Raw genomic sequence first — 26,962 nt, 5'->3', positions numbered from 1 at the left:
AAATACAACTGTATCATAATTGGTTCAGAAATACTCAGATTTAAGGGGTTTAGTGGAAAAGTGATTTGATGATGGTAAAAGAATGGTAGCTAAGAGAATTAATTAAAATATTTTTATTGAATAAAATATTTCACATTAATTATGCTTCTGCGTGAGACATTTTACAGTGGATTATTTAAGTGTAACAAAAATTCTGACATTTTATTTATATATTTTAATTGCTTTGATTTTTTTTCAGTCTTTGGTTTTTAAATGAAATGAAATCTGGTATTCAGAAATAGGGTCACATTTAACTCCTGGAGATATGTGCACATTGATTTTGCCCTACCTCACTTAGTTTATCAGAGACCTATATTGACTTTATATTTTGAATTTCTTTTTTTAAATACCTAGAAAGGGTTTTTCTGCCCTGTCTTACTGAACATCATCTCAGTGGCAATTTATTATTTATACTTTCTAATCCTTACTAATGTGAAAAGTCAGCTTGTTATTGTTACACCAAATGGCCCTCTAAGTAGGGAAACAGTTAAGTAGATCTCCTGTAATAGGTTGTTGTCTAATAAAGAGATTTATAGCATTGGCAAGGTCTATTGTATCGGTATTACCCTCTCACAGCTTGATCGTGTATTATCTTAACAATTCAACACTACATTTTGTATGTAGTATTTTCATAACAGGGTAAGAATATTAGCCACAGCAATTACATTCCAATAGGATTATGATGGTACATTTTTTACAGAAATATACAAATGCTGACTTTTATATAGAGATTTTGATGGGTAACTGGCCTTGCAAGGTTGTAACATGCTTGTGAAATATTAAGATAAATGGTGATACCTTAACTTGTTTCTTATTAAAGGAAATATAGAGCAGTAAATAGAATCCGCTCTTCTAGTCCTTTTTCTCCTCCTTCTTCCTCTTTCTAGTCTTCCCCCACCTCACTGTGAGGTAAGGATTACTTAAATATTCAGTCCAGCCAAACTGTTCCAGTGAGCACATAAGTATCAGAAAATCCATGTAACTTCTGTATGGATGTGGAGAAACACCCTTCTAGGATAAGTTCTTCACAACCTTGAAGGTAGGACATGGATATTTTAAATGATGATGATGATGATAGCTTTGGAAAGGCCTTGTAAAGAAAATAGCTCATTTGAAAGGTCTATCCCCATATTTTAGTTCTAGTTCTAATAGTCATCGTTTTAAATGATTTTTTAATTTTTTAAAGAAATTAGCTGCCTGCTATTTAAATATCATTTTGGATTTTGCTATTTCCATCAGAAAAATCTCCCAGACTCTTGTTCTTATTCTTCTCTAAAAGCTTCATAACTGAACACTGTTAAAATTAAAAGAAATTATTAAAAACTAATCTGATTATGTTCTCAGCTCATCTGTGCCAATGATATTTAAGTAGAATGAATTTTCATGTATTATTAAATCTATATAAGAATAAAATGAGGTTTTTTTGGTATCATTTGAGGAGAAATGCAAAATGATTACTTTTTTTTTAGTAGATAGAGTTTTTTTCTCCGTAAAACATGGGCGAAATGCATTTTATGTGAATTAATAATTTTAAATTTATCAATATGCTAGAAATAATTTGTATATCTACTCCTAATTAAATTAGAAAATATTATAAATGAAGACAGATTTTTTAACATATTAAAAAGTTTTATAAAAGCATACTTAAAAATTCTGCAAACTAGGAAAATATGAAATTATCCAAAAATCTTTGGGAAGTATATTTATATGTATACATGTATGTATATAATATGGAGCATTTAGAATGCAAAGTTGAGACTTTGAAGATTAAATATTCTGAACTTTCAGAAAAAAGCAAAAAAAGATAATTTCATTACTATCTTTTAAAATTTTCTGTTACTTTTAGACTATGATGAATACGGTTATCCTAGCCTTTCAGAATAAAAAAAGATACTGTTGTTGTTTTCTTCCTTTAGAGGTAGTTTATATGTCACTTTGCCTTTTGGAGAATTGACATAAAAATTTAAATTTAATCATCAACTGATTAGACCTCTTCATTTATATTTTTTTAATCTTTTGCAGCAGATCACTTTGAGGAAATCATCTACCACATATTCCTCCGTCAAAAGTTGGAAATGAGAATATAATTTAGTATTTACTGTCCATTTGTTCTAAAGAAAAATAAAAACACCTGCAGAAAAGATAAGCAAAAACAAAAACAGAATTTAAAAGATGAGTATAACAACTCTCCATCAATTAGATGGAAATATGTGCTTCATCTGCCATATCAAAACAATAGAAAGAATTAGATTAGTGATGGTGAAAAATTTACATGAAGTTTATGCTTTTTGATTATAGAATGTGATCCATTTTGGGGACATATCTTGCAAACAATTTCAGAACAAGTGTTTTCTAGAATTTATAAAGGTTAATATTACATGTGTCATTTGCACTGAGATCACCAAAACAAATTTGTGATGTTGAAGAAATTAAGCCTAGTGGCCATTTCAATAAGGGTGTTCCTTGAAATGTGGGAATTATAGTTTCACATAGTCTTGTTTACTATTGTAAGCATTCTGTTAGTACCACAAGTAGAGTCAGCCTTGCCTGGTATTTTTTCCTGTCACTAGTTCGACCATGTCTAAGAGGACAGTGCTTTATAAATTTACTTAACTTGACAAATAGGTCAGTACTGAAGTATCCACACTTGTCTTTAGGTAATATTTAAATAATCTGTATAATGAAAGATTGAGGGGTGGTGAAACACTTTGAAGTATACTTAAAATCTTTGTAGGCTTTGGTCCATGGGATTCAGATACAGCTGTAGCACATTAAAGTATTTAAAAAAATCATTTCCAACAGCTCTTTTCTAACATAATTTTTATAGTAATTTAGGGTGATTAGTACTTATAAACTATTTTGTTGTGTTGTGGTGACTTAAATTGTAAATAATGTAGTGACTTTTATAAGAAAAATCAACATACTATAGTCCCTGATTAATGGTCAAGTATATATTTTGTGGTTTACTTATTTTAATAGTTCTCCCCCCCCCCGCCCCCCCATGTGTTCTGTCTGGCTTTTATTAGTTTTGTTATAGTTAGTTGCCAAGACATATAATTCTTGTTCTCATGTCTCAGAATAAATAACTATAACAGATTATAGCTCTCTTCCTTCAGAAATACAAGAGATATTTCTGTAAATTGTGTTTTTCCTTTGGTAAATAATAATTATATATACACACACAGATCAAAACTCATAGCTGAAATACGACTAAAAATCTATTGGTTCCACTGGACATCAAGTAATACAGACATTCTTGAATTTTCATTTTAATATTTCTGGGACCTCCACCAAGGCCTGGTAGGTTCTTAATAGATGCCTGTTGACTGAATGCAAGAGGTATGACTGTTATTCCTAATAGCTATAATCATACTGAAATTTTTTTATTACAATTGCTAATTCTCTATTAGTGGGTAACTTCAGGACTCCTATGTATTCAGACTTTTAACAAGTCCTTGTTAAATATATATATATATATATATATATGTATATGTATATATATATATGAAAGACTCTATCTTGTATTAATTCGATTGATTTCTATAAAAATCAAGACAGAGCATTTACCTATAGACCACAGAATCACAGAGACCTTAGTTACCATCTCATTCATGCCACACAACAAAGCAAACTTCACTATAACATAAATGACATTAGGGCAATCATTTATTGTTAATTTTTAATTGAGAATTAAACTAAAATATATATATACACCATTTATTCATATTAATCTTATTTAAATGGATTTGCTTGGCATTTCCTGAAGAACGTAGATAGGTTTTTCACATACTTACCTATTTATAACAATGTAGATATTATGAAAAGGACATTTTCCTAATATTCCACTTAATTAAATTCTTCTAAGAACACCTGTTTAACTGTAACCTATGTAGTGCTAATATTTGTCATGTTTCCTCTGAAATAATGGAATAATGTTTTCTTTTGATGTTTGAAGAATAGTGGCACAGGGTTAATCTTGTCATAATTGATGGCTAAAGACCTTTTTGTTTTTAAGAAGTCACATAAATTTCTTTTGATTTCCCTTCGAACTCCCTTCCCTCATGCATTTTTTACTTTCTCTGTAGCATGCAGATTATAGGTTGAGAAGTTTTTGTTTGAATCATTATCTAATAATAACCTTTAAGGTATTTTCATAGTAATTAGTATTGTGTTAAAACTACCTTGAAAAAAGTAATGATTCTTCCCATTATATACATTACAAAATGTATGAAATTATTTCATTTTTATGAAATTCTTGTTAATACTAAACATAAAAATTGTGGATGCAAAAATTTATCTATTCCTAGTTGATATTTTTCCCCAGTAGAAATATTTCTTGTCAGCTATCACTTCAATATCTTTTTTTCTCTGTCATTATTTCTCTTCTCATCATTATAATATTTCCATACAAAGAATTGGCTATTCCTCCCACCACATATTCTCAATTTAGAAATAAAATGTTACTTTTAATGAAAAAAAATGTTTTAAGGAATAGGAAGTTTGGGAAATTTTTTTTAATATACTACTGCTGTTAGATTGTGTTCAATTTAAGAATAGAATGACAGGGAATATATATATATATATATATATGTTAGATTAATATGTTGACACCTTAGTAATTGTAATAGGATTAAAAAGCCCTACAGATTACCTGTTCATCGAATTAATCGATTAGATCTTTGAGCACTTTTCTTTGTCTTTTTTGAACTCGCCACTACCCATTGACTGGTAAGCTAAAGTATACCCATCTACTCAGGCTTAGAATTTTTTCTTGCCTAGATTTAAGTTAGGGAAATAATTCAGCTACGAATCTCCATGTGATTGCCTTAGTGATTAAATTCTGATTGGAAATTAAAATGTCTTTGTGACTGTTATCATTCTCTCTATTTCCTCTTAAATAGCCTTGTGCTATTTTTGCTGTTAGGTTGGTAGGGTTTTGCTGAAATTTGACTTGCTTTAAAAAAGAGACTTAAATACCTCACTTGTAAAAGACACCCAGAATTTTACTAAAAAGGGTCAGGGGTTAATGTAACACAGCTTTCTGATGATGCTTCCTGTCAAGTCCAGAAGAGCCTCTACAGTGTTGGTGTGGGCACAAGAAGAGATTATGAGCAGAGCACTGAGAATCTGTCCTAGGTCTGCTTTCTTTGAAATGTGCAGGTATTGTTCCTCATGAAATATCCATTCAGCGTTTGTTAGAATTTTAGGATAATTCTATAAACATGAAGCGTTTACTATACGCCACTCTGTTAGGTAGTGATCACTCAAATCTTTTCTTTTTTTTAACTCAGCATATCAAACACTCCTATGATTTATACGAAATTTATCTATTGCATATTTATGTGCATATATTCATGTTTTTATATATATTTATTATATGTGTATTTATAATATGAATTTTGGGTGTTTGAGAATTTTTATATATATTTATTATATGTGTATTTATAATATGAATTTTGGGTGTTTGAGAATTTAACATGCCATTTTTTTCCCTGTCTTTTGCAATTAAAATGCACCTGGATTTGGAGCTTTCTAGGAATTTACACCTGTACTTCTTTTAGACTTCATGTATTAAATTGATTTTTCAACCTTTGAGTTTGGATAGTTCATTTTAAGGATAGATATTTTAAACTTTTATTTTTCAGTCAAAGACAGTTCATTGCATAAAGATAAAAGTTTGAGAGATCATCAAAATTAAAAATGGGATCTTAGTGGTCCTTTGGTCCAATCTGTATCCCAGAAGGAAAAGTGGGCTTCCAAGTTTGAAAATGTCCAATAATGAGGACTTGTTCGGCCGTGGTTTATTCTTTTATTTTTTTTCCGACCAGCTGGAATTGTTGGGAAATTTTTCTATACCTCAAATCAGCTTCTATCCATTTCTACCAGTTCTACCTTTAAAAACAGATAAACTTTAATTTACTCTATAGGCTTTTTTGGTGAAATTAAGGGAAGAAGAGTTCCTGCTAGCTGAGGGAGACCTGCAAGAGCATTTATTTGATTCATTCAAGTCCCTTATTTGCAGAGAATAAATCTGTGAACCCAAAATAAGTGACTTGCTTTGGGTTACACTGTAATTTTTGCCAAGCTGGAAAAGTTTATAATATTGACCCAATGACTTAAATTTCTTGTCAGGATTCTGTTTTAGCTAAATTAGGTGGTCAGTGCAGCAGATATTTTTTTTTTAATTCACAGCTACTTTTGAAGTATGCTTATTTAAGAGCTGGAGGTTTTTCAGTTTGTATTAGTGCTATGTCAAAGTCACCAATCACATATTAAGGGTTTACTATGTGCTAGTCATTGAGATAAGTATTGGTGACACAAATAAAGGCAAATACAATTAGCCAGGGTTAATGGGGCGATAAGATGTAAAAAAAAATAGATAAGACAAGATATCTCTGACAATCCATCATTTATCTATACACGTGTCTATCCATATATGTATATGTGAATAAATACATGTACATCTTTAGGATACGTAAGATCAATCTAAATTGGAGGTAATCTTGGAAGGAAGGAACTAGCAGAATTAGTATGTGTGTCTGTGAGGGAGCCAGTGAATGTGTCTTGCATTGTGTAGGTCACTTGGAAAGACCTCATTGAAAAGAGAATTTGGGTTGTTTTAAATAGGAAACTGATGAAGGTGGAGAGAACTGAGGGATAGTCGATGAAAAGGCTTGAGATTTGGTCATGGAACATCTTGGGTAAGACCAGAAAAGTAAACTTAGGTTATGAAGCGTTTTAAAAGAAAAGCACAGGATTTTATATTTTGTTTTGAAAATCACAGATATTTTAAATACTGAAATACCTTTGCATTTCTATTTTTTTTTTTTAGTTTTTTTGCAAGGCAAATGGGGTTAAGTGGCTTGCCCAAGGCTACACAGCTAGGTAATCATTAAGTGTCTGAGACTGGATTTGAACCCAGGTACTCCTGACTCCAGGGCTGGTGCTTTATCCACTTTGCCACCTAGCCGCCCCGCATTTGTATTTTAAACATGTAACGGTATCATAGTTTCAAAAGATGAACAGAAGAAAATCAAAAAGTACAGATAGGGACACAAACCAAAGATCTCTCTCTCTCTCTCTCTCTCTCTCTCTCTCTCTCTCTCTCTCTCTCTCTCTCTCTCTCTCTCTCTCTCTCTGTCTCTCTCTTTCTTTCTCTCTGTCTCTCTCCCCTCTCCTTCCCCCCCCCCCCTCCTCTCTCCCTCTTATCTTTATCTTATCTTTAGCAGGATACCTAGAGACTATTACTTTTAAATCAATAGGTGTCTTTGGACAAGAATGAAGAAATTTCTTTTAAAAACTGTGTAAAGGAAGTTCACAAATTTCTTACACAATCCTCTTTTTTTATATGAGTGTGTCTATTGAGATGATTTTTTTGTGTGTGGATGATTGTTCACTTCAGAATTAGGGGAAAAAAGTTACAGAATTTGTTATTTGTTGTTGACCTTCTGGACATTCCTTAAAGTATTTTAAATATTTTGGGTCCAGTTTGACAAAAAAAAATACCTTTACATATATATTATCTTTTATAGCAAGATCTTACATCTATATCAGTTTTATTGACATTTGGTTTCCATGAAGAGATTCTGTTAAAGATGAAACTGTCTAATTTCACTGACAGTCTATGCTGATCCCCAGAAAGTAGGAAACCTTGTGTTGTTTTGTTGGGCCTGATTAGTGTGGTAGCAGAAATGCAAATTGAGTTGTTGTCTGTGACTTTGAGATGAAGAAACATATTGCTTTTGTGATTAAAAAAATGCACTTTTTCTTTCTTAGTAGATTACTAAGAATTTCTGTGTATATACCTATAATTAATAAAGGTATGTAAATGCTATTAAGACTTTATAATTATAGTCAGATTCTAGAAATCCTTTAGATTAATTGCTAGTTTTGGAGAATAGATCTTACGGTCATTTCTTTGAGAAGAGTTAACTTAACTGTGTGTACCTGTTATGTTTAATATGTTTAATAATTTGACCAAGGCATATCCAAATCTATCTAAAAGTGAATTCTTTTATAATGGAATGATGTTGTACTAATGTCATAATGATTTAGATACTGTTTCTCCCTGAAGGACATTTTCAGCCTATGTCTAGCAGTTTCACAATCATGTCAAGGTCAAGTGCTGACCTTGAGAGTTTTAGCCATGAGTGTGCCCCCTTCCTGCTTTCCTCTAAGTCTAGACTTGTTTCTTCCTAGTTTGCTGTCCCTTTGAAGTTTTTTGATTTCATCTAATGTCTTCCATTATTTCACCATGTATTTCCCAAACTGTCTCCTTGTCACTTTTCTTTTATTGAAATTGCTAACAATTTCCAGATTTTATACCTCTTCTTTTAAAGATTTAGAAACATTTACTGCATTTTCTCTTGGGCTTTTCAATTTTCCTAACCTATCTATTTGACAATGCTGGGGAAAGAGAATTATAAGATCAGTTATTTCCCTAATTGTGCCAACTGCAGAAAACACTCATGCCCTATCCAGGATCATAAACAATTATAACAGAAGTAATAATAGCAAACTTTGCTAAGCTATGGCAAGGTGTAGTTTCATTTCCCCTGATCTGTGTAAAAATTGTGACTGCAGTATTAAATGAAAATTTACCCATTTAATTCAATAAAACATGTCCCCGATGCTTAAATTACACAGTGTTTTCAAACAAAACCAGAAAAATTTATTTCTATTCTAATCTGTTTTAGGTACAATCAAGAGTTCAAAGGTAAGGGAATAGAATTATGGGGAAAGATTCATTTCAATACAACAATTTAAACTGATGAGACTGACTGGATTTAGACTGTTTTCCACAAATAAATACCTGTGGTTATATGGCATGATTCTGTATAACTGGATCCCTGGAAAGTAGAACTTTTTATTAGATAATTTGAAGGATTTTGTATAAAGACCTCATGATAAATCTATGTAGAAAATTCAGTTATTCCACCTGGCTTTTATTAAGCACCAACTATGTGGCAATCACTTTGTTAAGACCAAAGAAAGACCAAAGAGAAGAAGTACCTGCTTTCAAGGAGTTCCCAGAAGTAAAACAAGGTTGAGAACGTGCAAAATTAAAAAAAAAAAAACAACTATATGCAAGTAAGATGCTTAAGTATGTCTATCTGCCTGTCTCTGTCTCTGGGTCTCTTGCGTTAAATACATGCTCGTGTGTGTGTGTGTGTGTGTGTGTGTGTGTGTGTGTGTATGTATTTCTGTGTGTATGATAAATTTCAGAGGAAAGTCACTAAGATTAAGGAGAATTGGGAAAAGCATTATGTAAAATGTCGGTCTTTAGTTGAGACTTGAAGGAATCCAGAAAATTCGGGAGGCAGGGAGGGAGAAGAGGGAGAATAGGAGTGGAACACAGACAGTAAAAAATACTTGAAATGAAGGTCTTTTGGGAGGAACTGTCAGGTCAGTTTGGGGGGAATAAGGGATAGAAGTTGGTCATTGATCTTTAAGTGACTCTCACATTCCTGTTATGTCTTTCAAATTAAATTTATTTCAGGTTTTTAATTTTCTTTTTCATTTAATTAAATTAGCAATTTATTAATAACAAATATAAAATTCAAATTAATAAATTTATTATTAAATAATACTAAATGAACAATTTAATTGTTTTTCATATTCTTTACTGAATAGATTTTTTATGCTATAAATAAATGCCTAACCCACATTTCTCCTATTTTCTTATTCTTTCGTTCTACTAAAATCAAAAATAAGAAGCACATTGGTAATTCAAGTGTTCATGCTAGGGTCAATTTTGGTGGCCTAATCTCTGATTATCTGTATTCTTTTCCTTTACTTTTTATTCAGTTGTTACATATCTGGTGTTTTTTAATTTTAGAGATGGTATATTGGATAGGACATTGGACTTGGAATTAGAACATTGATTTCAAATCTTAAAGAGACTGATTTAAAGACCTTGGAGGTCTCTTCTAGCTCTAAATATTTTTAAGGTACTGTGATTTTGATATTCCTTAAATTGAAAACAATCTCTAATTCTTCAGCTTCCCACCCTGCCCCTTCCTAAAGCTGTCCTTCTCACATTTGCAATTCTCCTAGGCTAAGTTCTTAAGTAGTCTGAACATTTTTTATGTGTGTTAATAGATGATGACATGTGTTGAACTGATGTTTTGGGGGATGTCTTGGAGAGTTCACAAATTAGCAGGCACAAATTTAGTTGATTAAATTAAAAATAAACATTTAATTCAATAGACATTATTCAGTTCCTACTATGTACAAGCACTTTAACTATAATTTGCAAATTCCTCTAGGCTCCCAGTGCCTCCACACTTTACTCTCTAATGCTTGATTTCTGTTTCCCTGGGTTCAGTTACATCCTGCACTTGCAACAAATATACTTTTTTACTAAGATAATTAAACAGCAATATTCTAGTCCCCTTTTTGTCCCCTCTCTCTAAACCCACTGAAAAGCAATCCAACAGTGATAGAAAAATCAGTAGGACCTTCCACCTGCAAACTGTTTTTAATTGGGAAAGTCATTGGATCCTATCACTATCTCCTTCTTTTTGGTGGTGACCAGACGAGTTGACCAAACCTGCAATTCAGGTAACCACTGTGAAGTTTGCAGGGTGTGTGTGTGTGTGTGTGTGTGTGTGTGTGTGTGTGTGTGTGTGTGTGTTAGGAGAGCATTGTTATCTTTGTTGTTAGTATTTGGAAATGAATAGAAGTGCTTAAAATGAAGTGGAAAATATAGCAGCACATTAGTGGTGCAGAGTAGGTAGGATTAGTTTATTGAATCTTTAAGCAGATGGGTTGGTAAATGAGTATACTTCTTAATTCATAAAACTAATTACAAAGAAATGGGAAAATCACTAATATTTAATTTGAATGCTTATGAAAGGAGCTTCTTTGTGAAGGTTATGAAATCATAACCAAGTAGTATACTGGGAAGATGGAACTTTTGTTTGCAACTGGAAAAAGTGATCAGCTTTTTGCTGCCTTTATCTCCTAAAATTTCCAAATGGCTGAGATTCAGAATCTGATTGAAGGCTCATTGTGCTATTGCTTTCACAGCAGAAAACAATATAAATTGCATGTGATCTAAAATGCATATAATATAAATGACATTATGTGAAACGGAATCATTCTACAATTTGATTTAAAGTATTAATAAAAATCTAAATTTGTACATACTAGCTGTGGGACTTCAGGATTTTAATTTAGGGAAATGCCAGAAACGTGTTTTCGGGTGTGTGTGTGTGTGTGTGTGTGTGCGCGCGCATGTGTGTGCACGTACACACATGTGCACACTCCATTTTATTTATGTGAGAATCACATCTTACTAAATTAGAACAGACACATATATATATGTATTACATATACATCTATACATGTATTCCATTTACAAATTCTAATAAACCTGTTAAATTTCATATTTAGTTTTCAGATGTTTCCTCACAAAAGAGCTGCTTAAGATTTATTGTCAATGTTGTCTGATTCCCCTATTAAAGTTGATTAAATTGTAAATGCTACATTGAACAACTGTGGGAAGGTTGTGCTCTGGATTTTGAAGTAACTGTGGAGTTCCGAAATCCACCACAGTAAATCATTAATACTAATCAGTTTTAAGTAAGGTAATAAGTAAGTTGTGATGGTTAGCTCAGTATTGCAGGAGAACAGCCCACACACGCACCTTCACTGCTTGATCAGGCTAGAAGTTATATCATTCCCATTATGAAATTTGCCTCTTTCTCTTATTTCATCTATCAGCTATTTGTGCAGCTGTATTGTGGGGTGTTGGGGTGAAGAGGAAAGCCAATGCAGGGGGTTTAATGTAATTGAGATATAGTGATCATGGCAGTAGTCTCCTTGGATTAGGCAGTTTTTTTAACAGAAAAGAGGAAGACTGCTGTGTTAATAAGTAGAAAAATAAATTCTACCTTTAATTTAGTCAAACTTGACTTTCGAAATCCTTACACACTGAAATTTTTGCTTAATTCTTAATATGTATAATGCTAGGTAAAAAGTGACTTGAACTATACAAGAATAAGTTCGCCTGTATTAGGGTTTTGAAATTAATTGTGAAATTATTTTATTTTTATAAAAGAAAGTTTACCGGTATCATGGCATAGTCAATAGAGAATTACTAAGCTAGGAAGACCTGACTTCAGTCTGACTTCTAATGAATGCTGGCTTTGTAATCCTGGGCTAAATTACTTTAACCTCTGAGTGCTCTTGACAACTCTCTTAAAACTCTTAAGTTGTAGAGATGGTATTAACCTAGAGTTAAAGAAAAAATTTCTTCACCTGGGAGTGGGGGGTTCCCTATAATATAGCAATAAAATCATAGATTCACTTTTTTATCTTCATTTATTATAGCCTTTTTACCTTGGTTATCAGTTGTTAAGTATTTTTTTTTTTTTTTTTGCTAACCTTTTGCCACCCAGATTGAGGTTTCCTTGGCCAAGATACTGGGGTGATTTGTCATTTCCTTCTCTAGTTTGTTCTATAAATGAAGAAGCTGAGACAAACAGGTTAAGTGACTTGCCCAGGGTCACCGTAAATGACTGAGGCCAGATTTTGAACTTGGAAGATGAGTCTTTCAGACTCTTATCCACTTTGCCACCTAGCTGACCCTTGTCCTTGGTGCTAGTCTTTAAAAATCGGATTTTGTCAACCTTATTAATTAAGCATTTGATATAGTGACTAGAGAGCCAATTCTTATTAGCAATAAGAGCTAGGTTCAGAGGCAAAGTCAATTAACCCTCTAAGGGTAAAGATCACCCATTGGACACCACTGAAAGATGATGGCCATTCTGGTGATGAATCTCTGAATTTAGCTAGTCTGTTTCCTTAGGCAGTAGACATCATCTCCAGGCCTGTTGTAGGATCCTTTGCAGCTTGACATAGAATTTGTTAGAGCTGGGTTATCACAACTATAGTCTTGGAGAACCCAGAATCATATTTGTTGCAATGAAACGTGGTTTTTAACTGAAGTCGAGCATTATAATATTGGAAAAAATGTTTTAAAACTAAATGAAAGTATTCTTAGTTCTACATGACAGTTCCATTAAAGCAGGAATTCTTAACCTAGGATCCTTGAACCTTTTAGGGAATATGAATATATGTTAAGAGTCTGTGAACTTGGCTGAAAAAGTTATATTTTTATTTCAATATAATTGATTTTCATTGTAAGACTATATATTTTTTATGAATTTAAATGTGAGAACAGATCCATAGACAGCAATGAACAATCTGTAACATAAACAAGGTTGAGAACAGTCTTGCGTTAAAGTTATAAAAAAGATATGATAAGGGTCACAAAATATAGGCACACAAACTTGAATACAAATGAATTTAAACAAGGGAGAAATCAAACTGCGTTAGGATGATCGCTGGAAGTTTGATAGAAGGACTGAGATTTGATCATTGTCCATTTGGGTTTATAGCATATAAGCAAGGAATAGCTATAGAATTATTTCTGAATCTGGATTTTTCATGCAACATAATAGATTTAATGGGCTTTCTTATTTGACATAATTTTTATTTTGATTAAATCATAGTATTCTAGGAGAAGGTTTTTTTATATTTAAGGCAGTGGGGTTAAGTGACTTACCCAAGGTCACACTATAGAATTATTTCTAATGAGACAACGGAATCTGAGTTCAGTAAAGGTCACAGAGCAGAGTTTGATCCTCTGACTCCAGAGGAGTCATCACGCTAGTGATTTTCCAGAGTAATGTGACTATATGTTTCTTTATGCATGGAGGTTGTGAGAAAAAATAGCAAGTATATTTAGGGGTCACTGAGTCAATCAATTCCATTTGAATTGTAGTTTGAAAAGAACATTGGACTGGATGAGGATCAGGAGACCTAAGTTCAAGTCCTGCCTCTGTTTGTAATTAGCTTTGTGATTACCTCTCTTGGGTCTCCATTTACTCACTTCTAAAATGAGGTGAATCACTCAGGTCATTTGACCAACCTATATTTAACAAGTAATTAATATTTGCCTGACTCTAAATTAAAAGTCAGATAGTCTTTGAGGAACATAATATTCTAATTGAGAAACTGGATACATAGATAGATATCTTGTAAAGTAAACAGTATATTTACAAATCAAATAAATTGAGAACTTATGTTTGTAGTTTGTGAGATGTTTTAGACTAAAGGAGTACAGTGAATAGATTTGAAGAAATAAGGGACTTGGAGCAGGGTGGTAATACTGGTAAAGGAAAGGGAAGAATGGGCATGGGATGAGATCTTAGACTGAATGATCAACAGAATTTAATGTCTAATTGGGTATGAAGGTGAAGAGGAGTCACAAATAATTTGAGATTAGGAGATACACTGGCACATAAGTACTCAATTAATGTTCATTGACTGATTGAATCAGTAATTGCTTGATATTATCTATTTTCCCAATCCAATACTCCCTTGTAAAAGAAATACCCAGTCTGACATACTTTTTCTCCCCAGGAAGGGTTATGTCTTAAAACTACAATTGCCTATAACATGAAAACAAATGAAGCATAGAAATACATAAGGAACTTTTCACAATTTATTAAAAATAATAGTCCTTTTCCTGTTGAAATGTATTTGGGAGATTTGGGGTTTCAGTAGGGACTGAAAGTAATAAGTAATTCTGTGTCTATATATGTAGATTCACACTAGTATTCCTTTGATGGGAAAAAGGTATAATTTCATATAGCACATTTTTACTCAGTTTTTTCTTTTTGCCATTTTATAGCAAATACATCTCATTGTTATTTAAAATGAAAGTCACCTTTGAATGATGAAAGTATACTTTCTGCTAAAATGGAATATGGGTCTAGAAGCTTTTTCAGGAGACTAATAATGGAGTAGAGGTTGCTTTAATACATATTACTATATAAAATGCTTATTAATGTTAACAGATGTTGCACTTTAATCCCCCTGAATGATTGTTTGCTAACAGCAGGAGATTTATTAAGCTTGAATTGTGTGAAATTGTGTGTGCATAAGCTGCTATTTAGATTGTAAAAATGCTATTGAAAACTGTTAAAAAGTTTTAGCTATAATTGGCAGAGAAGTATTAGCTATGCTAAAGGAAGCATGTGTGCATTGCTGGCCCATGTGCCTTCACCTCTTTATCATTTATCTTCTTGTATTAATGTCACTGAATTATTAATTCATGAGCTGGGGTGGACGGGGTGAAGGCTCCATTTAAGTGTGTGGCAAATTTATCCTTATCGCTAGAGACATGAAAAAAGTCATTTTGTGTTATCTGTAAAATGGAAAGGACATTTTAAAATTTCATTTACAATAATCCACTTCACTTCCAGTAAAACACCTAGATTATTACTACCATAATATAATGCTTTTATTAAAACTTAGTAACCTTCTCCACTGTGTCCTCTTATAAATAACATTGATAGACACTGTAGGCTTCATTTACTTTTTGGGTGATACATAATAATTGTAGTTCTGAAATGTATTAATCTATTTTCTAGGAACAGTGCGTAACAACCACGTGAGTTTGAAAAAACGTTAAGATTAAAAGTAAAGATGCTTCTGTGTCTTAATGGGATCAAGGAATATGAAGTTTAGGATGAGGAATGGTGGGAAATAGCAGAGCAAGATGGTACTCACCTGCCTGAGTTCAAATCTGACCTTAGACTAGATATGTGACCCTGGGCAAGTTACTTAATTGTGTTTGCCTTAGTTTCCTTATCTGTAAAATGAGCTGGAGAAGGAAATGGCAAACTGCTGTAGCATCTCTGCAAAGAAAAACCTAAATGGGGTCATGAAGTGCTAGATATGACTGAATAATACATTCATGATGGGAAATAGGAAAACTCAAGAAAAAAAATCATTGCTTTCCTTCTGAGAAGAGAGGACTGTACGAAGTGGTAGTATTGACAAACCTAAGTTTTAAACTTGTTTTTTTGTAAAGCTGTCAGATTTCAAGCTTAAAGAATAGAATTCGTTTCATAGTACATGATAGGAATTCTGGCCCAACTTTGAAAAAATTTGCATTCTAATATGATGTTGAACTAGGGAAGATTTAGTATTTTTCCCTGGGTAGGCAGAGGTGAGGACCTGAGAATTCAAGAATTTAGAAGCACTTACAGTGGATTGATTGGTGCCTTTTGTTTGTGCATATCAGTTATTTTCCAACCTCCTGCTTTCATGAAACCCTTCCTGGTTACAAAGAAAAAAAAATTAGGTAAAACTGATTGATAGCTTGTCAGCACCTGACAGCATACTCTAGATTCGAAGTGTGCTCCATATTCTACTCTGTAATCTCTTACCTTTCCTTTTCAGAGGGGAGGGAAATTTCAAGGCGTTTTTCTCTGGCTTCCATTTTAAATCAAATTATGATAAGTTGCTTCAAAAGCCTTTTCCCAAATCAGATCTCTTCTCATAGCCCTCTGTTGCTTTGCATTTAAATTCCTTTTCTACTCTATGTAATTGAATGGAGTAAATAATTTCCTCTCAAATTATAAAGTTTTCTCTAAAATATTAGAAATTGATAACAGTATTAAATTAATTACAAGATTGAATGTACTCTATTCCAACAATCAGATTGCATTATTTTAATCAACAGAAATAAAATATTAAAAAGAAAAAACTCTTTAGTTATTTACTAGCAGGGACGGGTTGCTATCTAATTTTTTTTCCTTATATCATTTAAAAAGTGCTTTTAAATTTTATTTTTACAACTTTATCCAGATTGACTGTGTTATCTGTGGGTAGCCAGATAGTTGATGGAATTTCAACTCACTGATTTGATCATACCTACTAGATGGTACTTGTCAGACCCCAGGATGTTAGGGTGTACTTAGATACATTTCCAGGGATTTCTGTGGAACCCTCCTGTAGCTGCCAATTTCTTTCTTCAGTATCAAAAGGGAGAACTGTTCCTATTCTTAAGATTAAAGGAGCCATTTAAAAAAATATCTGACTAGCCTAGCACCTTAGATAACTTGCTTTCTAGACAAAATCTGCTGCAATGTATTTGAATTCACTGCTTTCTATCTGGGGCAAGTATGTGGAAAAACTGTACTTTTATTAACAAAAGTTACCTTAAACTCATAATTCTGTCTCTTGAGATCAAAATAGGAGTCAGAAATCTTGAAATAAATTGTTAAAGTGAGAGTAGACAGCTCCAATGTTGGATGGAGGATTAATTTTTAGAGTGACCATTCAAGCTTTGTGTATAGGATATTTGCAAATGATTTAATATTCATAGTATATTTTATATGATTAAGATATTTACAATATAATCTTCTTTTGATATGGTAACTTTCCATAATTTATCATGTAGTTGAAAAGAAAATTAATTCTACTGCTTAATAGATTTGAAATGATATTGACAAGTAGAGAAAAAAATCTTTTAAAATTTCTTATTTAAAAATTGATATTTAAATGAAATGAAATGAAATTTAATATGGTGGCTCTGGAGTCCAGAGACCTGGGTTCACACCCTAACCCTGCCAGTTAATTCTCTATGACTAAATGCAAGTCACTGAACCTCAGTTTCCTTATGTAAAATGAAATGGCTAAATCTAGATAACTTCCGAAGGTCCTTTCCTTGCTTTAAGTATATTTTTCATGTTTAATCTTTTTTGGGGTGTGTGTGTGTGTGTGTGTGTGTGTGTATTTCTTGACTTAAGATTAACTTATTATTTTCAGGAAATTATGTTAATTTTATTGATTACCCAATATGATTCATCTTTGTGAAGAGAAGAAAGGATCACACACATCAGTTATTTCTGAATACAAAGATAGTGTGGTGGACAGAAAGTCAGACCCAGAATCAAGGACTTGGGGTTCACATCCTACATCTCAACATTCTAATTATGATTTTGGATAAGTTACCTAATCACAAAATTAGTCCAGGCAACTCTGACTGTAAATTGTAGAACTGGTACTCTTTGTACCAGTTCCCTCTATCAGTAAAATTAGAGACCCTATCAGGAAAAGGATGAAGCAAACTTTCCCTTTTTTCCTCTTCTCACATCTCTCTCTTTGTCTCTGTCTTTCCCTTCTTCCTCTGACTTCTTAAGTTTAATATTAAGAATTGCCTTCTTATGTTCATAAGATCATAGATCTAGTATTGAAATAAATGACAGGTCATCAAATCCAAAATTATCTTTATAGAGATGAGAAAACTAAGGGTGCTGGCTGGGGTAGGGTTATCACATGTAGTTATTGGCAAACTCAGAATTTAAACCCATTTTTATCTCCTTAGTTTTCCCCAATGTTCTTCTTCATTATGAACTCCAGTAATACAAGTTTTTGTTTTTTTACTAGAGGTACCTGTACTCACTGATGTGGGCCATTTGGAATGCATATTTGATTTCCATTAGTTCTTCCTGGAACTTGCTTCCTTGGGGGGGGGGGATAATCAGTGACAGCTATAGGTCTCTCTCCATCCCACCGAATCACTTGATACTTTTTATGTATGTAGTTCATACTTAACTGTGAACATGTTGTTCCTCTCTCCCACTCCCACCCCTTCAAAAGAATGTAAGCCTCACCCACCATTGAATGACTCATTTTTGTCATAGAAGTGTGTTGAAATGAATTGGGGTCTCCTAAAAGTGGAAAAGGAATTATGTGTACTTTTGATGCCTCCATGAAAGATGTCATGTCTACCTTTCTCAGTTGTGGAATTTAGTAATACGCTAGTTCTGTGAAAATACATTTTTCAGTTTCCCTTAATAGAAAGAGCCACTTGGCTGTCAAATTGTATGTGAAATAATATATAAGGCATTATGAAAGGACAGATTTGGCACTGCCCACTTCTAAAATGTTAGTTCACTGCTGTTGAAAATAATAAACTCTTTCATTTCTGTCGGTAGAAATAGATGCCATTTGGATTACAAAGAAATCCCTCTTTCCCTGCTCTCCTCTCCAAAGAACTCCAGAAAAGGAAAATCTAGGTGGTATCAAATAGTCAGGGAGATCTGAGTTCCAATTGGCCTCAGACACTGGCTTTGTAATTCTGGGCAAGTCATCTAAGCTCTGTTTGCCTCAATTTTCTCAACTGTAAAATGGAAATAATAATAGTATTTATCTACCAGGGTTGTGAGAATAAGATGAAATAATGTTTGTAATGTGCTTTTGCCAAGTTTCAGATACATAGTGATGCTGCTACTGCCGCTACTACAATTATTGGGCTCAAGGGTCTCAGAAGTTCTGGGCTTCTGAAATGGAAAACATAGTGAGGTTTCTCAGAATTCCTTACGGAAAGATTTTTCATTTTGTCTGTTTTTTATTAGAAAGTATATGATTCACAGTATGTTAGTGCAAATACAATTTTGGCTTTCTTCTTTAAGGATAATTTGTCACCCAAAAGCCAAAATGAAATCATTTGGGAAGGATCACATAACTGCTTCCCCTCAAAAAATTATGATGCCCTTACAAGCTGGAACTCCCACTCCCAAGTTCTTGAATTCCCGAAAAATCATCTTTTCTTTGATCATTAGTACCCCTAGTACCCTTTTAACTTAGCAATACTACTCCATGTTATTCTTAGTTTTTGAATCACTTAATGGAATGATTATATTTTAATTTTGTTCCTGGGACATTGTTCTTTTTTCTTATTTTATGCATTTTCTTCAAGGACTTTTTTTTTGGGAAGAAGAGATAGTTTTTGCCCTAGGAAGCAAGGTGATGTGGTATATATAGTTTGCATATTGTTTCCCATGTTGAGTTCCTGTAGGTCAGAGATTGTCATTTTTCCTCTATATTTCTAGTGCTAAGCTCATACTTATCAATGACCTGTGTAACCCTGGCAATCTTCCTTATATTTCTAGGTCTTATTTACCTCATCTGTCAAACAAATAGTTTGTAGATCCTTAAGGAAACTCCCAGATCTAAGTCTTTGAACTCATGACTTGAGTTCAAATTCTCTCTCTTCTTATTATCTCTGGGACTTTGAGTAATGTATCTCTGATTCTCAGTTTCCTCTTCTGTAAAATGTAGTAATTGGGCTAGATGACCTGCAATATTCTTCTCTGCTGTAGAAGGTAGGATCCTACAGTTCCTTAATCTGAAGTGAAACAGTTGTAGCAGAATCATTTTTTCTAGGGACCTTTTCCGCTATGAGTATGTGTGCTTGTGTTTAATAAACTTGTAGTCACTGTGTTCTAAGGGATTTGAGCCAATTATCTAGGAAATCAGAACTCCAAAATATTTTCCTGAAATATGTTATTTGAAGGGAAAATAATTTCCTGTCTTCAATTATTAGGATTATTGCTCTCATTTATGTGGCAGTTTTGTGACACAGGACATTGTGGCTTTAAAATTTTTCTTTGGATTAGTAGATCTTAAGTCATAGAATCAAAGAAATCTAGACTTGAGCTGCTTGGGATTTTAGAACTGTTAAAGATATTTTACAGATGAGGAAACAGAGGCACCAGGGAAATTAGATGACTTAAATGAGATAATCTATACCAAGACGCTTTCAACTCTTTAAGGGCTATGTAAATGTCAGCTACTGTTATTTGAGATCAAACACCCACTTAGTGACCAGCCCGGGACTAAACCCCAGGGACCCTCTCCTCATTCCAGAGAATATTTCCACCAATATGTGTCAAGTCTTTGTAAATGGAAGAATTTATGAAGAGTAATGGGATTCTTATTATCTTTATAGCCCAAGTGATAGAAACATTTATTGACATTAACTTATTTTAAAAAAAGATTTAAATTTTATTAGTTTATATTTGTTTTAGATTGTAACTATTTGAATAAGCATCTCCTTGGAGTCAGGAAATATATTCCATATCTTTGTATCCAGGGAAGTCTAGTCATAATGTTCCAATGCCCTTTAATTTTTTTGGGGGGGATGTTAGGGAGTGTCAGAATTGTGATTTCATTTTACCAATGCAGATATTCATCTTATCTGCAATTTATGGTCTTTGAGACTTAACTGGGAGCCCTGAGAAATTAATTGACTTGACTAAGGTCACACAGCCAGAATGGCCAGAGATAGTTTTAAAACTCTGATCTTCCCAACTTTTAGCCAGGTCCTCCATCTATTAGATTCCCCACTGCCCATCTTTATGATATCCTGGACTGGTTACTAAATCAATTAGTGAGCACTGCTTCTAACTCCAAAATCTATATCTCTAAGTATTGAAAAGAAATTTAGGCAATTGTAACTGTAAAAAGAAAAACCTTAATTCATTATAAAAACAATGTTTTAAATGTTTAGGGGCCTCCAGAAATATTGACATCTGACTTGTAGGCAAGTTGTATCATTTATTTATTATAATAGACAGTATAATATATATGGCAAAATCCTCATCACAATTTATTCTTTTATAGTTCATTCTTCGTATTTATTTCTAAAATCACTGGACACATTTTATCCAGATGACCTCATTACTACCAAGAAATTCTTATTGGTAATATTGATGATCTAATGTAGGACAGGTCCTGAGTCATTATTATTTCATTTAGTGGTTTTATATATATATATATAGACCAAGAGGGAATTTGAATATCGATTTAAGGAATGGCTAGTAACAATGATTTATATGCCCCTGATTTTATGAAGGGAGCCATTCATGAGGGCTACATGATTGAATTGTTCAGTCCATCCCTGATTTTGTTTCCTATTCGCCTGCATGGTAATTAGGCCATGCTTTCAAACAAATTCTCACAGACATTTTCTCTATGAAAAGTTAAAGGCAATAACAATTACTTAGGATGCAGTATGTCTATATCCCCCCCCCAACTTTAAGCAATGATTTCAGATATTGAAAAAAATGAATTCAATTTTCATATTCTATTTTATTAATTTATGCCATTTAAAGTATAAATATTTTAAAAGGAATGAAATTAAGATATATTATTGTAGATTTAAATCTCTTCTAACCCTCCAATTTTGCAGATTAGGAAACAGAAACAGAGTGATTATGTGCCCAAGACAGAGCTAGGAAGTGTCAAAGGCATATTTTGAACTCAAGTTTTCCTGATCCCAAGTCCAGTGTCCTAGCTGCTGTTTCATCATACCTCAAAACTACTGTTATTTTGTTTGCTCTTATTTTGTAACTTTTATTTTTTAATTTTTAGTCAGTGAAACATTTAAAAAACATTTTATATTTTATCTTATTTTTGCAAAAAAAATTGGTATCAGTTGTTTCCTAATAATTCATTTTAATATATGTTTGTTGAAATAAATTAATTAAGTCTAGGCTCCTGTGCTAATAAGCAAAATGTCTTTTTGTGGGGTTTGGGGGAAAAGATCAGTAAGGAGCTGCGAAGTGATTTGTAGAGAGAAGGAGCATCAGTAAATGTGGGGAGGGGGTGACTTCTTTAGTTAAACTTGGAATGAAGGAAAGATTAATAACCTGAAAATAATATTTGTTACATTTTTGCCAGTTTGTGTTCAAGGAGGAAAGTCATGAAATAAGTGTCTAGGCTTTTCACTGGCAGAAATGAAAAAGCCTTGGACTTGGACTCAAAGTTTGAACTGTCATCCCCATGTTTAGTAGCTATAACTGTGGACAGCTCACAACCTCTCTGAAGTTAAGTTTCTTCTTTGTTAAATGGAATAATAATATGCACTTATCCCCCCACCATCTTCCTGGCCTATCTCACTGTCACCATCGTCTGCCACTGGAACTCTTGCTCTGGGGACCCTGCTGCCTTGAGGAGTGAGAGCCCTCTGTCTAGCTGGTCTCATCCCAATGCCTATACTTCACCCAGGTGATCCTCCTGCTAAGCAGTGGGTGTGCTACTCTCTCACCCATTCTGTCTTTCTTTCTCTGCCCTCTACCTCTTACCCTGGAAACAGTTATCAAGTTAAGTCTACCTTTGCTTTTGGAAAGGGCGTCAGTCAGCTGCTCTGTGGCTCTGCTTTCTCTCCCCAGCACTTCCCAGACCAAAATACCGCCCCCCCCCCATCTCCCTTCTAGATGAGGGCAGGGAATTGGCTCTTTGGTATCCCTTAGCACATAGCAAGTACTTTAAAAAATCCTTTTTCATTCATTGATTCATCGATTCATTCATTGTTCTACTCATCTCAAAGGCATGATTTTGAGGAAATTGTTTTGTGAATCTTATCATGTTATATAAATGTCAGTTATTTTGAAGAATTATTTCTGAGGTGTGGGACTATCAGGCAACAATGCCAGTTTTGTTTGTGTACTCTCAGTTCAAGAACAATTATAGACTTTGAAAAAGAGCCAGACAAGTGACATAATGTGAAAATAGGTCTCTTGGAAAACCTTCTGAAAGCTGTCAAGAGGAGACGGTTCAGGGTCATTAAAATGAAAAAACTCTCAAAAACAAAATGCTAGTGTTGCAAGTATACATTATTACCATTTTTCCCTTATAATAAATAAAAAAAAACTATTTTAAAGGGATGGATTGTTTTGAATTCTCTATGATCTTGGGGAAAGACCTTCTTATAGGTTGGGCTTGGCCAGTTTTTTTTTTTTTCTTTTTAAAGTGTTTAATCCTAAAATCTCGCCTGTGCTAGTTTTAAAAATGAGAGCTACTTGTCTTTGTCATTGCACAGCCTAGACTTTAATGAAGAGAATGGCTTCGATGGTACCTCTGGTGCTCAGAACTCTCAGTATATTTAATGTGCTCAGCATGGTACCAGCACAGTATAGCCTAACATTGTAAATTGACTAATAGAATCTTTCAACCCCCTTCCCCTATGTCCTTTCAGTGGAGGTTTTTATCATTAGGATACCAGGAAATTTCAGTGATTTGATAAGACCAAAAATGTTAAGAGACTTTTCATCTGATTTGACTTTTTAATTTGGGGGGGGGGGGGAGTCTTGACTTGTTATGTCAATTCAAAGAAAAATGAAGGTTTAAAGAAGGGATGAGAGTATATATAGGAGAGAGAGAGAGAGAGAGAGAGAGAGAGAGAGAGAGAGAGAGAGAGAGAGATTAAAATCTAAGGGGAGATTACTGAAAAATTCAAAGCTGGCAAAAGGACAATGCCTAGAGCCAAAAGGACCTTTCTGATTAGCACTAGCAAAGGTTTACTTGGCTTATTGAATGAGAACTCCCAAGCCAGGGCAAAAATCAGCCCCTCCAGGAAAATAGCTCTGAGTAGGTTGAAAAAATAGTGTTGGACCAAGTTGAAATGATAATTAGAAAGGAAAATGTGATTTTATATAATTTATTATTCCTCAAATATCAGACATGGTCAGTTGGGTTTCATATTAATGGTACTGGACTATTGCTTACTTTTAAAACTTCACCAAAGGGGCGGGGGGAGGTATATTTGTTAATCTTAAGCGTAAGATTGTTCTCACTAGCAAATTCAGCCTTAGTGGTTAAAGGAAGGGGAGGTAAGATCCAGAAAGACTAGTTTTGGGAAATCAGTTTATATTCATAGTATGAATTGATAATCCCATTTTGTTTAAAACTTTGCCAAACATTCACACAGTGCTTCTCATTGTACATATTCTCATATTCTGTGGATTTCCTGCAGATCTCTTTTATTGGAAGGATAAGTGACCTTGGTCAGGTTGTTTTTCTTCTTCTATCTCATGTTCCCATATTTTCTGTTTTGTTGTTAGAAGTTCAACTAGGGATTCCTTCAGTAAGAACAAAGGTTGTGTTCTTCCAGGATAGGTCTTTCAGATTGTAGTGTTTTAAATGGAATATCCATCTTCATTGAGAGAAAACCAGTTTTAGCCTTTTTCCTTTTACAATAACCTGTTAATAGGAAACACCTTCGGTACTACATGGCTCATTTACATTTGTAGTTAAAGTGATTTCAACAAAAGAATTTTATATTCTCTTTGTCTCTTGTCTATTTAGCTCTCTCCCCACTTCTTTCGACTTCTCTTTCTCCCCCCCCCCCCATCAGAGCTTGGGTTTGCAATTCTGTGGGTTAGCTATACTTCCCAGTAGTGGAGCACTAATACAAAACTATTAAGATGCTTTAGTGGTATTCTCCTTTTAAGTACCCCTGCTGACAGACTAGTGCTGCTAATAAATAAACACGGGTTACTTACTATCTGTGGGCCTGCTGCTGTCTGTTGCCTTACAAGCCGAGCCTAAGACAGTGAAGCCTGTTGGGATATGAACAGTGCTGAGGTCCATTCCTGGAATCTTCCTTCAACTCGGGAACATACGTCGATTTAATAGTAGGGATGCAATGATTGACTTATTGCATGCCAGAGTCAATAGAATACTTAGGATTATTTTTAAAATCTTCAACACCTTATGAGGGAAGCTCTGTAGACTGACTTGTGGTTGATGTGCAAGCACAAATGTTTGCTTTTTATAACTATTTTGATGTCTACTCAAAATAAAATTAAGTCGTTTGTTTCTTCATAGATAGCGAGATATAAAATGAGGAAAGAAGGGATTAGGACATTTATAAGTCTCAGCAAGAAGTGGATTGGATTATTTAAAGTCACCGGTGTTTATAGCCAAAGAAGCTATTTTCTGTATCTTTCCTTGTGCTTTGAAATTAAATGTCATTGAGTATTAAGGAACTTTTTTTTTCTCTTGTCTTGTCCATGGCCCCACTACTTTCTGACCTCCTTCAAGGCTCTTGGAACATGTGTGTGTGTGTGTGTGTGTGTGTGTGTGTGTGTATGCATGCTTTCTGGGGTCCCTTAAAAAGGTTTATTAAGGTCTGTAGGAAAGCACATTATTAGTGTAGGGGAAACACTTTAAGTAATTGTTCCTTCTGTTTGCTGAAAGGCAATTTAATATGGTCTTTCTGGTTTTGTTTGCTGTTTTTGTTTTGTTTTGTGAGATGCTGTTGTCTGTCTCCCTTTCTCAGGCAATTACATGGTCTGAAAGACAAGTCTGTCAACCACATCTATGAGTGTAAGTGTCTTTTGGCTCCAGTTTGCTTTTGGGGTAGCATTTTTCTTGGGATTAGTTTCACCGTAGTTAAGTATTGTGATGTCTGCTCCTTTTCGTCTTAGCTGATTGTGGTTTTTAAAAAGTATTTGGATTTCCATTAAAATTATTCTCTTTGGAGAATTGTTTTAAATTTGGATTAGAGCAGCATGAAAATTCTTTGACTTCTGTTTTTTTCCAAATCATATTTTGAAGTTCATTTACTTTTTACAAGTAAAATCTTGGGGGATGGGAATCATATGGAATCGGGCCTTTTGTGTAGCTTCTTGGAGGCTACACAGCTCTATTTGACATTCCTTGCTCTTGTCATGACAGAGGACAGATGGACTCAAGTTTCATTTGATGGGAATAGGCGGTGACTTTCTAAACGCATTGCAACTCCCTGTTTCTGTTTGTCGGAAACATGACCATTTACACCAAGCCCTTCACCAGGCTGATGTTTACTTTTTGCAGTTGTATGCCACAGTCATTCTCAAGAGTTAAGCTAAGAATACACCGGGTCTTTAGTATGCTTAAACTGTGTCCATGAAGTATTCATTCCTGGCCAAGTACCACAAAAGAGGCTTTGGTTGTATGGTTGGGTTTTTGTCCTCCCCCTTTCTCTTTTCCCTTCTCTGCCAGAGGTTTTCCTATCTTGGCAGCTGTTTCCTAGAAGGTGGTCATCAATCTCTCCAAGTCCCCTGATTTCTTCCTTCCTTTTCTTCCCACAAACAAGAACTCATTGAAGTAATGTATGACAGAACATAGCCCGATTGCTTGCCATTTTAAGAAAGGTCTCAAGTTTTTAAAAGTTGTACATGTAGGCAAGCTGCCCAAAGGCATTATTTCATTGCCATTTTTTTTTTAAAAGATGCATTAGAACGCCATTGTGGACACTGAAATTCTTCACCCAAACTGGCAACATTTGAAAGGCTTACTAAATTTCTTTCACTTGTGCCTAGTAATGCATCTAATTGCTTGGTCAGATCATACATAAGACAACCTGTAGGTCCCAGAGTTGTTCAGATGCGACAGATGATGAATTTAATCCTCATTTTTTTCTTGCATGTTGTTTGCACCCATTTTTTCACGTTTTTACTCTATTGGTAGCTGTTGTTGGCAGATCATTTATTGTTAATCTGTATGT

General features: G+C 33.9%; 1 protein-coding gene across 14 annotated transcripts in view; it reads left to right on the top strand.

The window, feature by feature from the left end:
- ADGRL2 (adhesion G protein-coupled receptor L2) overlaps positions 1-26,962 on the top strand; it is a 329,848-nt gene that overhangs the window by 122,030 nt on the left and 180,856 nt on the right. The window lies entirely within an intron of this gene.

Source organism: Macrotis lagotis, chromosome 2, assembly GCF_037893015.1.
Source record: "Macrotis lagotis isolate mMagLag1 chromosome 2, bilby.v1.9.chrom.fasta, whole genome shotgun sequence".
NCBI lineage: Eukaryota > Metazoa > Chordata > Mammalia > Peramelemorphia > Peramelidae > Macrotis > Macrotis lagotis.
This window is presented reverse-complemented; position numbering and strand designations above follow the sequence as displayed.